Source organism: Schistocerca americana, chromosome 1 (genome assembly GCF_021461395.2).
Source record: "Schistocerca americana isolate TAMUIC-IGC-003095 chromosome 1, iqSchAmer2.1, whole genome shotgun sequence".
NCBI lineage: Eukaryota > Metazoa > Arthropoda > Insecta > Orthoptera > Acrididae > Schistocerca > Schistocerca americana.
Genome location: NC_060119.1, coordinates 232,606,044 through 232,620,565, shown reverse-complemented (window position 1 = coordinate 232,620,565; position 14,522 = coordinate 232,606,044).

Below are 14,522 nucleotides of genomic sequence, written 5' to 3'. Positions count from 1 at the left end.
TCAACCACTGTACTGAGGATCGCTTCAGCTAACTGTAGCGTGAAGACCCAAAGCTGCATTCAGCTGATACAGTAAAATAAATAAATGACACATAGTGCTACGTATTATCAATTTAGTAAAATCAAAGGAAGAATATCATCACCACAATACTTGCGACTACATAATAAAATCATCTAGCTATTTTTAACATCTTTGCATTATGAAGCAAAAAATTAAATATTTAAGTATGTTAAAATGATGAGTTTTGGCCGTATACAACTAAAAAATTACATTTTAAATTATCTGCGCTCTCCTACATTTGGTATTTATTGAATTTCCGAGCCTTAGAGAGAAGATCCTGCCGATGAATAACGTAATCCTAAACGTCAGAGCAGCTCATTCCGTAATTAAAAACTCATTTTACTATTGTCTCAACTGTTGATACTAGCAATCTGCTTCGTTTCTCAGTCACTGGAAATTCATGAGGGAGCATACTCTTTCCATATTAATTCGCACAGGTTTAGTAATTGCTCATACTGCTCTACGCGTCCAAGTTGTTGAAAGAAATTGGTCCATTTCTTCTGACAGGATTTGCTAGACTAATTATCACAGTTCGTGCTGAGATGTGGTGTAGTGATTTGGTTGAGGAATCAAAACTGATCAAACAATGCGCTATAGTCTATTGATAATCTTTTACCTGAAGAAATGTTACTGTCCTTGTCAATTCATTCCAAAAAGGCTCTGAGGCCGACAATATCCGCTTGAAAATACAGATTTTTTTAAAGTTCGTTGACCATTTCTCAAACAATCCTCGTATGTTTCCTGAAAATGTTCAAAATATGAATGAAATTTATGATGCAGATGCAAATTCTATTTTCTGCAAGACAGACGTTACTTTCAGAGGTGAAAACTTTTCCTCTTTATGCTGTTCTCTCACCCCGACATCTTCCAAAGTCGCAGCTACTTCTACACTGAAACGTCAAAGAAACTGGCTAGAGGCATGCGTATTCAAATGCTGAGATGTAAACAGGCATAACACGGCGCTGCGGTTGGCGAAGCCTATTTAAGACGACAAGTGTCTGGCGCAGTTGTTACATCGCTTAGTGCTGCTACAATGCCAGGTCATCAAGATTTAAGTGAGTCTGAACGTGGTGTTACATTAGGCGCGCGAGCGATTGGTCACAGTATCTCCGAGCTACCGATGAAGTGGGGATCTTCCCCTACGACCATTTCACTAGTGTACCGTAAATAACAGGAATCCAGCAAAACATCAAATCTCCAACATCACTGCGGCCGGAAAAAAATCCTGCCAGAACTGGACCAACGACGACTAAAGAGAATCGTTCAACGTAACAGATTTCAGTGACGCGCCATTAACAAGTGTCAGCATGGGGACCATTCAGCGAAGCATCGTCGATATGGGCTTTCGGAGCCGAAGGCCCACTCGTGTGCTCTTGATGACTGCACGACATAAAGCTTTATGCTTCGCCTGGGTCCGTCGGCACCGACACTGGACTGGTAATGGCTGAAAACACGTTGCCTGCTCGGGCGACTATCGTTTCAAATTGTATCGAGCGGACGGACGGGTATGGAGATAGCCTCATAAATCCATGGACCCTGCATGTCAGCAGGGAACTGTTCAAGCTGGTGGAGGCTCTGTAATGTGGGGCGTGTGCAGTTGGAGTGATATGGGGCCCCTGATACATCTAGATACGCCTCTGACAGGTGACACGTACTTAAGGCTCTATTCATGTCCAGCGTGCATTCCGACGGACATGGGCAATTCCAACAGGACAGTGCGACACTCCACACGTCCACAATTGCTACAGAGTGGCTCCAGGAATATTCTTCTCAGTTTAAACACTTCAGCTGGCCGCCAAACTCCCCAGACATGAACATTATTAAGCATATCTGGGATGCAACGCGCCGTTCAGTAGAGATCTCCTCTCCCTCGTAGCCTTACGGACTTGCGGACAGCCCTGCAGGATTCACGGTGTCAGTTCAGACATTAGTCGAGTCCATGCCATGTCGTGTTGCGGCACTTCTGCGTGCTTGCGGGGGACGATATTTGCTCTTCAGTATATAATACTACTATCTGCCTTCTCGAGTGTATATATTTTTCTCTGAAGTACATTTAGCATTGTCATTGCAAAACGCTTTGCACTTGCTTTTATCAGTCGTGTTTTTCTCTAAGCCAGTGAAGCAAAACGTACTTATCACAGAGGCAGTTTCACTTGGCAGAGAAGTTAATCTAAGTGATTTCACTTGAACACCATTTTTTTCGGTGTAAAGTACTAAATATTTAATGGAAATATTTTATCAGATTTATAATCACTAGGTTCTGTAGCTGTACCAAATCAACGGACCTTGGGAAGCTCATCACATATTTGTTTGACAGTGTCAAGCGCTAACACTAATTTTACAAATGCTTTTCATTTCGTTCTGTTCAATATCACATTTTTTGCTGGTTCTGAATAATTAAGAAGTTTAGTGCTTAACCTAAAAGTACAGTCCACTGATTTCATTAACTGTATGATAGCACATTGCTAATTCTGTTGCTGTTCTAATTTTCCCTGTTTAAATGAATTTGAAACAAACTAATGGTCGTTTTAAGTGCTTTCAAAATACATGTTTGATTTATGCTTCACGTTCTCTGCTTTATGCTGCTCTTCCCCCTGTGAAAAGGAAATATAACACTCACAAATTACACATCCTAGATCATAATTATTCTCCTTTGTTTTATGAAGAACCATTTTTCTGAATATTTTTCATGGAATGAGCCCTTCCACTTTGGCATTTTCATTTCATCTGAATCGCTCAAACACTTTAAGAAAAAATTAAATGCCAAACGACTCAGACGGAGGACCACGTTTCTGCAGGAATTAAACTGAACTGAGATAAGGGGCAATAATGGAATCTCAGTACCGTTACCGCGCGTCACTACTATACTCCTTAAGGTTCTAGTCAACTGTGATAATAATAATTTCCATTATTTAACTTAACAGACGGACTTGAAATACAGTTCCACGCAAGAATTTGGAGAAAAAATAGTCAGTGTGAGAATACTTCTCTGAAATCCGAAATTGTGGACAAACTGCCGTTCCGAAAGCATTTTTCGGGGCACCGATTTCTTTAATCTGAAACCGGAACTGAGGCGGAAACAGGGACGTCTAGAAAACCTAGTAACGGCGTGGGTCCTCTGAGTCCACGTACCCTGACAGTCTTAACCATGCCGCCTTTGTAGACGTGGAAAAACTGAGGATCCAAAAGTCCTGATTCCACTTCACTCAGAAACCACCAGCAAAACTCTACACGTGGAAGTTCTTCTGGACTCAAGAACAGCATTAGATTTGTAAGGATACAGATGCAAATCCTTTTTGATAATGCTTTGAGACAATGATTTCGTAGTTCCCACTTGCACAGATAAATTGCGTTGGCATTTCGTCGGACTTCGTTCCGAGCTTTCCTTCACTCTATACATGTTTTCTGGTGCTCGGACTCTTTTCGTACAGTCACGGTTTTTATTGGCTACGTGGTCTTTTTCGTACCAGTCTAACACTAAGTTTTGCACCACAGGCTTTGTTGAAGATTTTGGCAAAATACTTTCACTCTTACAGGTCTTGTGCAAACAGCCTCGTACACGTTTTCTACGAACTGTGCTTCGCTTAACACTCGAGAATGAACACGCACGATCTCATCGTGGGCACCGCTTTGTGTTTCATTCAGTTGGTTACTAAACTCCTATGTACCCCTCACTCACTCAAACGTAATGAAACATCGAAATACTTTGGACAGAGAAAGTGGGAGATACGCATTCACAGACATGCATCTACATCTATCTACATCTACGTGACTACTCTACTATTCACAATAAAGAGCCTGGCAGAGGGTTCAGTGAAACACCTTCAAGCTGTCTCTTTACCGTTCCATTCTCGAACGGCACGCGGTAAAAACGAGCACTTAAATTTTTCTGTGCAAGCCCTGATTTCTCTTATTTTATCGTGATGATCATTTCTCCCTACGTAGGTGGGTGCCAAAAGAATGTTTTCGCAATCGGAGGAGAAAACTGGTGATTGAAGTTTCATGAGAATATCACGTCGCATCGAAAAACGCCTTTGTTTTAATGATTGCCACTCCAATTCTCGGCGGGAGGAGGTCGTTTTGGCCCGGTTACGCATTGGACACTGCCGGTTCAGCCATCGCCATCTGCTGACGGCTGCGCCGGCGCCGTTCTGCCCATGTGGGCAATTGCTGACGGTCCACCACATTTTAATGTCCTGTCCGGATTTTAACACACTGCGTCTAGATCTTAACCTGGCATGTACTTTAGATGAAATTTTAGCGGATGACCCACGAGCAGCTGCTCGTGTTCTTCGTTTTATCAATTTGACAAACCTCTCTAAGGACATTTGATGATGCTGTTTTTTAATCCTATGCCTGTCAGTCTGTCTTTTATCGTGTTTTCCGTTTCGTTGCTGTTTTAAACTTGTGCCACGCGGTGCATTCTTAACGTAGTCAGGGCGCTAATGACCATTGAAGTTGTGCACCCTAAAACTACAAAAAAAAAAAAACTCCAATTCACGTATCATGTCTGTGACACTATCTCCCCTATTTCGCGATATTACAAAACGAGCTGCCCTTCTTTGTACTTTTTCGATGTCATCTGTCAGTCCCATCTGATGCGGATCCCACACCGCACAGCAATACTCCAGAATAGGGCGGAACAAGCGTAGTGTAAGCAGTCTCTTTGGTAGACCTGTTGCACCTTCTATGAGTTCTGCCAGTGAATCGCAGTCTTTGGTTTGCTCTATCCACAATATTATCTATGTGATGGTTCCAATTTAGATTATTTGTAATTGTAATCCCTAAGTATTTAGCTGAATTTACAGCCTGCAGATTTGTGTGACTTACCTCGTAATTGAAATTTAGCTGATTTCTTTTAGTACTCATGTGAATAACTTCACACTTTTCTTTATTCAGGGTCAACTGCCTCTTTTCGCACCATTCCGATATCTTATCTGAATCATTTTGCAAGTCGTTCTGATCGTCTGATGACTTTACAAGACGGTAAATGACGTCATCATCTTCAAACAATCCAAGACGGCTACTTAGATTGTTTCTTATGTCGTTAATATAGATCAGGAACAACAGAGGGCTTATAACACTTCCTTGGGGAACGCCGGATGTTACTTCTGTGACAGCAACTGATTCGTACACGATTTTCAGAATTATCTGTGGTGGGCAGTTTTCCCGTTTATTAAGAAACGTCATTTCGCCGTATGAAGATCCGCGTGGACTGTCTTACTCGCCGAACTGAAGCCGTCATTACAACTACGGCCGGTGTTATAATACAGGATATAACCGGCATAAGTGCAGATATTTCTGTTCCTGACTGAGGACGGTGTGCTGAACAACATTATTCAGTATTTACGTCATTTGCACACTAATAATTATATCCATTATGATTCTAATGTTTGCAGCTTGGTTAGTATCACCAAGTACGTGAGACAAAAGCACGCTGTCAATGTTGTTTTCCCCTGGGCAGCAGATCATGTGTTGAAGTGCGGACGCGTGGACGCAAAACGGACGTTGTACACTTAGTGATGCAGTACTACTGTGCGGGATACAGCAGATTGTAAAGTGTTTGTGGTAATAGTGTTCTACGCAAAGAAAAACAGCCATCTGTGTACATATTAACGTACCACATGCAGAAATATCCACACTTACGTCCATTACACTCTGTATACTACTATCATTCTTCTTCCTGTGGTGACCTCTTTTTTTTTTTTTGTCATGTGCGCTTATCTTGAATTCTTCTTATCGTATTTTTATAAGAGAAAGTTATCAGGAAATCACACACAAATATGACTGAACATGTTACAAATGCATACGGGAAAAGATAATACTGTGTTGTAGGGAATCATTTATGAGACAGATCAACAAATGCAATCAGTTTAACGTTATTTAGGTCACCCTAACATTGACTTTTTTATTAAATAAATAAGGAAATTAAATAAGTTCATCTAAGAAGACACTGTAAGACTCTCGCGTGTTTGATCTTTACTGGCCTTATGCAGTATGCGGATTTCTAGAGAAATTTTGACGTTTTAGTTTAAACGACCCTCCCTATGTGATAAAAGTTTAGAATCCTGTCTTTTTAATAAACAGATTTCCCTTCTAATTTTTCGAAATTACTATTTTACAGTTTAATGCAATTCGTAATTTGTACATTTCTACGCCGACTGCGAGGTCGATGATTCTTAGATAAGCTGCTTTAGCTTAAGAAGGGCATGAAACTTGCGGTGTTATAGCACCGTTGTGTCCTCTTTACGCCGTACACTTCAGACCGCAGTTATTACAGAGTGAAGTGCCGCGTAAAGAATTATGGCTGTATGGCTGGGACGGCCCATGTTCACATCGTGCAGTTACTGCGAGAACTAGGCGTACTTGTGGAGAAACAACTACGCTGTTGTTGAACTCCGTGGAGAGACAATTGCTTATCAGATACGCAGTATAGATCCCCAGGTTATACAATATCAACTTTGAAAGTTGCCTTTTCGTTTGCAATCTCATTTGTGCTCACAATATTTCAGTGTTTTTTCAGTCGAGAGTTGTGTTTGCAACGCTTTCTGCGTTTCCACTATAGTCACCTTCGATTAATCGAAATAAGCTTTTTGTGCAATCTCTGTGTCTCCACTGACGCATTTCCTATCTTTGGAGGTCGTTTCAGGTCACCTGCTAACGCGAATCATTCGCCATTTTTTGTAAACAAGAGGTGCTATACTTCGAATGTGTGTTCACGATAGCGGTATTGATTCTCGTGAAATTCTGTTCTCTTCAGTTCGATTTAGGGAGCACTCCGGCTTTGTTTGGTGTCGGCACGAGCTGTTCAGGAAATTTTTATAATACTGAAGACAATGAATGATCTCCTTTCAGCTTCTTACCGTGGTGACTATTGGGAGAATGTATAGGTTACTTCAGAAGTGTACTGTAAATATCTGCACAGTTAATCTGCCTTCAGTCCGCATTCATACTTCCGATGATACCCTTCCGTGCGTTGAAATATGAGTTCACAATTTGCTCACTTTTTGTTAAATGAAAAGCATTTAGCTACTAGAAGCTAGAATATTATTTTATCAATAACTCGTGCTGTAGATTATATTATCATTCTCTCCTGCATTATAAAAGCGTTGTAGCCTTGTCAGACGTTGTGTACTGATGATGACGTTTGGTTTGTGAGGCGCTCAACTCCGCGGTGATCAGCAGCCGTGCAAAGTCCCAATTGTTTCACAGTCCAATTTTTGTACACAGTCCATTCTATTCACTGTCACGAGTGATCATAGTGATGAGATATGAGGACAACACAAACATCCAGTACACGGGCAGAGAAAATCCCCAACCCGGCCGGGAATCGAACCTGGGGCCCCGTGATCCAGAAGCAGCTACGCTAGCCACTAGACCAAGAGATGCAGACAAGTTGTATACTGAAAACATATGTTTCTGTCCGAACACGCTGAGCTACCATGCCGGCGACGACTTTGGCTATCCACTCACACCTCCCAGATCGATTGAAAATCCCTATGTCACATTATATACGTCCCGTCATGCTCTCACACCATTCGTGTGATTCCCGCATAGAGAGAGATTGTGTTTTTTCACGTCAGTTTCCCTTGTTTTCTCAAGAAGTACTAAAGTTCTATGTCTGTAACTGACAGTGTCCGAAAAGTTCCATGCAAATGTCCTCAGACATGCTTGCGTGTCCGGAGGAACAGACACTGCCGACTGTCTACAAAAAACAAAAAAAAACAAAAAAAAACAAAAAAAAATTGTTCAAATGGCTCTGAGCACTATGGGACTTAACATCTGAGGTCATCAGTCCCCTAGAACTTAGAACTACTTAAACCTAACTAACCTAAGGACGTCACACACATCCATGCCCGAGGCAGGATTCGAACCTGCGACCGTAGCGGTCGCGCGGTTCCAGACTATAGCGCCTAGAACCGCTCGGCCATCCCGGCCGGCGACTGTCTACAGCCTCATTGAATTAGGAAATGCCAGTACGATGTTACGTCAACTGTACCGTTTATTATACACACTTGAAAACAAGTACCGGACCGGGTCTAGAACTCGGATTTCCCTCTGCTGTCACCTTAACCAATTCGACTCCGTGTGCATGGTTCGTGGACCGATTCAATCTACCATGCGTCACAGTGTCTATGTCGAGCAGTGCTCGCACACGTTTCGTGTGATCACCAGGTAGGGACAGAGACAGTGCTTTTCTCCTCAGTTTCCCTTGCTTTGGAAAGAATTCTAGTCTCTGATCATGTGTCTATAGTCAACCATATGGCCGACATGATACCGTAATCGTAATTTGCGAATACATTTCATAATTAATACGGCTGTAGACCCTCTGTTCCTTCAGATATGCATACATGCACGAGGGACATTTGCATCGAATTATACGGAAACTGTCAAATACAGACACTGCACCAACTGCAACTGAATCTTAGCCTTTGTGTTTGCTACTCTGAGGATCCATACGCGGTCTCTAACTAACTTGCATTATTTTCAGAACATTATATGTACATATTTATAACATACTAGCAGAGAATAGTTCAAAATGGCTCTGAGCACTATGGGACTTAAAATCTGAGGTCGTCAGTCCCCTAGAACTTAGAACTACTTAAACCTAACTCGTCGTCGGCTGATACTCGTAGCCGAGTTTTCATTTCTCTCCTGAGATTTCCTTTGTCACGGTTCAGGCGTGAAAGTGTCGTTGATGGCTTAGCAATCCAATTCTAGCGTGGAACAGGCGGCCACAGACATTACAGCTGATGGAAGGTGGAGGACGTGGCTGAGCCTGAAGGAGTTTAGGTCTCCGGCCTTTGCCATTCTCCTTTCTTCGACGTTCCAGCTCAAAGTTTTGAAGAGCATTTGAGGTAACTGAGCGCCAGCGACTTCGATCTTCTGCTAGTGTGGACCAGTTACTCAATCGATGTTCATGTTTTTCAGATTTTTCTTGTACTGATCCTTATAACGTTTGAGAGGGGCACCTCGTGGCCTTTTACCTGTGCTCACTTCGCTGCACAGCATTTGGCTTGGAAGTCTGTCATTTTTCATCCGCTGGACATGTCCGACCCATCTAAGTTAATGCCCAATGATAAGAGCTTCCATGTAACACATTTTTGCTTTCTCAGAAACAGCCGTGTTGGATATGAAGTCATACCATTTCAGTTTTATGATATATCTTAGCTTCTGTTGGTTGAAGCGTTCTAGTTTCTTCAGATCACAGCAATATATCGCCCAAGTTTCGCAACCATATAGCAGGGTGGAAATGACTACAGCTTTGTACACCATCAGTTTGGTATACAGTGTTAGGTCTTTATTCAGGTAGACACGCTTTGTAAGATGTCCAAATGCTACATGGGCAGCGCGTAATCTATTCTCCACATCTTTTCCAGATCAGCAGTTAGATGACAGTATGCTTCCTAGGTAGAGGAAATGCTCCACTAATGCCAAGGGTGTATCATAAATGGATATGTTGAAATCAGGAACGGAGGAGCCAGGAGTTGATTGCGCCATTCCCTTTGTCTTTGGAATATTGATGGAGAGACCAAATCGTTCGTATACCCTGCTGAAGGAATCAACTTACAGCTGCAACTCTGCAGGTGAATGAGCTGGAGAAGCATTGTCATCAGCATACTGCAGCTCTGTCACAAGAGTGGTACTGGTGAACCATTCTGAATGGAGTCTGGACTGGTGAATAATCCTCCATCGAAGCTGTACTTTAGTTCTATTCCTGTATTGTTTACGGATGTCTGGTAAAGCATAGCTGCCAGATACAATGCAAATAATGTTGGTACAAGAACGCATCCTTGCTTAAGCCCACTTGTTACTGGGCATCCACCAGTTGTTTCATTCTGGCAGAGGACCTGTCCAGTCATATCATCGTGGAGAGCTTCAATCAAGTCAAGAAAATGTTCAGGGCAGCCGAAGCATTTTAAGACCATCCACATGGATTCTCTGGGAACTATATCAAAGGCCTTTTCTAGATCGTAGAAAACAAGTAGTAAAGGCTTTTGCTGTTCTCAGCACTTCTCCTGTAGTTGTGCACAGAAAATCATGTCAATTGTCCCTCTTGAAGATCGAAACCCGTATTGAGAATCAGGTAGTATAGTCTCTGAAAGTGTCTGGAGGCGATTTAAAAGGATTCTTGCAAAAATTTTGCCAGTGACAGAGAGTAGAGATATACCCGGTAGTTACCACAGACACTTCTGTCACCCTTCTTGAAGATGGTGACAATTGTGGAGTTCTTCAAGTCAGCTGGTACCTTGCGGGTTTCCTACATTAATAGAATGAGTGAGAAGAGTCTAGTTTTTAGAGGCAAGCCGCCACCCTCCATAAGCTCCATCGGGATGCTGTCAGGTCCAGGAGCCTTCCGAGGTTTCGCACTCTTGAGTGCCTTGCAAAATTCTTGAAAAGTTGGAGAATCAGCCATCCAGGGTTGTGGAGGGTGCTGTGGGACATTTTTGTGAAAATCTCCAGTGGCAGTAGAACGGCGGTTTAACAGTGAGCTGAAGTGCTCTTTCCAACGATTTAAGATGTCCTGACTTTCAGTAAGAATGGTGGAGTTGTCAACAGCTTTCAGTGTTCCTGATGAAGAGTGGGTAAGTCCATACAACTCTTTAATACCAGCGTAGAAGCCACGCAGGCTCCTTGCATCGGAAAGATTTTGGAGTTCTGTGGCTTTTTGTTGGCACCATTTGTTCTTGATTGCTCGTATTTCACTTTGACATTTCTGCTTGAGTTCTTGAAAGCGTGCTTTCTTTTCTGCGCAGAACGGATCTTGAGCAAGGGATAGGTAAGCGTCCCGCTTTGCATTGATGATGACTTGGATTTCTCCATGGTTGTCACCAAACCAGTGCACTAAAACCAACAACATTCTCAGCAGTTTCTTTGATGATGTTCTTTAATGTGGTCCATTCTTGTTCGACATCATCTGTGGTTGCTGGAGCTTTGTTAAGTTGTTCAGACAGTGTGTCTTGGAAGTGTGAGCGAACGTTTTTATTGTTCAGGTTGCTTATGTTGAATTTTCTGCGTGGTGGGTTTGAAAAGTGGGATCGTGGCTTGCGATACTTTGGTACTCTCAAACGGCTGACTAAAAGTCTATGGTCAATCCAGCACTCGTCAATTTTTAGTGCTGCTTTTGTGATGAGAATGTCTTTCTTGTCACACTGTCGAGTAATAACGTAGTCTATAAGATGCCAATGTTTGGAGCGTGGGTGCATCCATGTGGTCTTATAGCGGTTAGGGAAGCGGAATTGGGTATTGGAGATGAAAAGCTCGTGCTCAACACATAGACCAAGAATTAACAACCCATTTGCATTGCAGTTTCCGACCCCTTGTTTACCCATGACGTCTCTCCAAAAACGGTTGTCCCTTCCCACTCTGGCATTGAAATGACCTAGTGAAATTAATTTATCTTTAATGGGTATCTAAGAGAGAGTACTGTTCAGTTGGTGGTAGAACTGATTCTTTGTGTCTTCATCACTGTCTAAAGTAGGAGCATATGCGGAGACGAAGGTGATGAAACTGTCTGAACCAATGGGTTCAAATGGTTCTGAGCACTATGGGACTTAACATCTGTGGTTATCAGTCCCCTAGAACTTAGAACTACTTAAACCTAACTAACCTAAGGACATCACACACATCCATGCCCGAGGCAGGATTCGAACCTGCGACCGTAGCAGTCGTGCGGTTCCGGACTGCGCGCCTAGAACCGCTAGACCACCGCGGGAACCAATGGGTACTCTAAGAGTCATCAGTCTTTCATTAATTGAGACAGGTGTAAGTCGAAGATCTTTGACTATTTTCGTTTTTACGGGAAATCCTGCACCATGGATGCGTGGTTCTCCTGCATCCTTTCCCTTCCAGAAGATGGTGTACCCTGAACGTACCTCACTAATGTGTCCCTCACCTGAGAGTCTTGTCTCACTGAAAGCAGCCATATCTATATCAAGCCGGGCTAGTTCTTGGGTGATCTAGTTCTTGGGTGATAAGAGCGGTTCTTCTCGCTGCCCTGTAATTGTTCACGTCCAGGAGGGTCCTGGCATTCCATGTCCCTATTGTCATAATCATTTCATTTTTCTTTTGTTTACGTCCGCATTATAAGGAGTGACCTACTGGGTGCGGATTCCCAGCCCGGTTCAAGTGTGACTTCCGATGTTTAGCCCACATTTTCTAGGGCCTTCCCCATTCAGGGTGGGCAGCGGTCATCCTAAATAGGCCTGCCCAGTCACAGATGCAGGACCGGATTCCCGAGTAGTCACACGGGTTCTCAGGAAGGCGACCATCACGCACCTGCCGCCAATGTGCCGGTCCAGACTTCCAGTTCTTATCCCATCGCCATTGGTCTTTAGAGAAAATGACAGGAGAATTTGCCATTTGCGTGAATTTGTTTAAGGTGGATTACAGCTTGCGAGGAAGTAACCCACACACCATGATTCTGGAACAATTCATCACGGCACAAATGTACACTCCTGGAAATTGAAATAAGAACACCGTGAATTCATTGTCCCAGGAAGAGGAAACTTTATTGACACATTACTGGGGTCAGATACATCACATGATCACACTGACAGAACCACAGGCACATAGACACAGGCAACAGAGCATGCACAATGTCGGCACTAGTACAGTGTATATCCACCTTTCGCAGCAATGCAGGCTGCTATTCTCTCATGGAGACGATCGTAGAGATGCTCGATGTAGTCCTGTGGAACGGCTTGCCATGTCATTTCCACCTGGCGCCTCAGTTGGACCAGCGTTCGTGCTGGACGTGCAGACCGCGTGAGACGACGCTTCATCCAGTCCCAAACATGCTCAATGGGGGACAGATCCGGAGATCTTGCTGGCCAGGGTAGTTGACTTACACCTTCTAGAGCACGTTGGGTGGCATGGGATACATGCGGACGTGCATTGTCCTGTTGGAACAGCAAGTTCCCTTGCCGGTCTAGGAATGGTAGAACGATGGGTTCGATGACGGTTTGGATGTACCGTGCACTATTCAGTGTCCCATCGACGATCACCAATGGTGTACGGCCAGTGTAGGAGGTCGCTCCCCACACCATGATGCCGGGTGTTGGCCCTGTGTGCCTCGGTCGTATGCAGTCCTGATTGTTGCGCTCACCTGCACGGCGCCAAACACGCATACGACCATCATTGGCACCAAGGCAGAAGCGACTCTCATCGCTGAAGACGACACGTCTCCATTCGTCCCTCCATTCACGCCTGTCGCGACACCACTGGAGGCGGGCTGCACGATGTTGGGGCGTGAGCGGAAGACGCCCTACGGTGTGCGGGACCGTAGCCCAGCTTCATGGAGACGGTAGCGAATGGTCCTCGCCGATACCCCAGGAGCAACAGTGTCCCTAATTTGCTGGGAAGTGGCGGTGCGGTCCCCTACGGCACTGCGTAGGATCCTACGGTCTTAGCGTGCATCCGTGCGTCGCTGCGGTCCGGTCCCAGGTCGACGGGCACGTGCACCTTCCGCCGACCACTGGCGACAACATCGATGTACTGTGGAGACCTCACGCCCCACGTGTTGAGCAATTCGGCGGTACGTCCACCCGGCCTCCCGCATGCCCACTATACGCCCTCGCTCAAAGTCCGTCAACTGCACATACGGTTCACGTCCACGCTGTCGCGGTATGCTACCAGTGTTAAAGACTGCGATGGAGCTCCGTATGCCACGGCAAACTGGCTGACACTGACGGCGGCGGTGCTCAAATGCTGCGCAGCTAGCGCCATTCGACGGCCAACACCGTGGTTCCTGGTGTGTCCGCTGTGCCGTGCGTGTAATCATTGCTTGTACAGCCCTCTCGCAGTGTCCGGAGCAAGTATGGTGGGTCTGACACACCGGTGTCAATGTGTCCTTTTTTCCATTTCCAGGAGTGCATGTGACATGTGACTTCAGGTACCAGAACTGCAACGAACTGCCTCGGAAACCTAATACCGTTGGGGTCGAAGCAACCAAGAGTTGGCCAAGGGAGGCCGGATAGGAAAGGAAATAGGAGAAGCCTGACACAAGTAAGTGGAAGTAATGCCAGGCTTAGCTAAGGGCCCGTGTGGTTGCCACCCACATACTCCCAAGATGGGAGCCCCCTGCGGGGATTAAACCTAACTAACTAACCTAAGGACATCACACACATCCATGCCCGAGGCAGGATTCGAACCTGCGACCGTAGCGGTCGCGCAGTTCCAGACTGAAGCGCCTAGAATCGATAGCGAATGGACTTCCACATTGTCACCAGAAGCAGGAATGAAGCTTGGGTACAAGTCCTTGCTGATGATCTCACCTACTGTCCAACAGCATGGAGGAGTTTACTAGCCAAATATAGGGCCTCTACAGTATCGCGGCAGAAACCGGCTTGAGGGTCAAAATTCAGAAGGCTGAGTTCATTGCCAATATCAAGCAGGCTTCTTCCACAATCCCACTAGGAAACAATACAATGTGTCGAGTTCCTGCAGCCAAGTACTTGGGA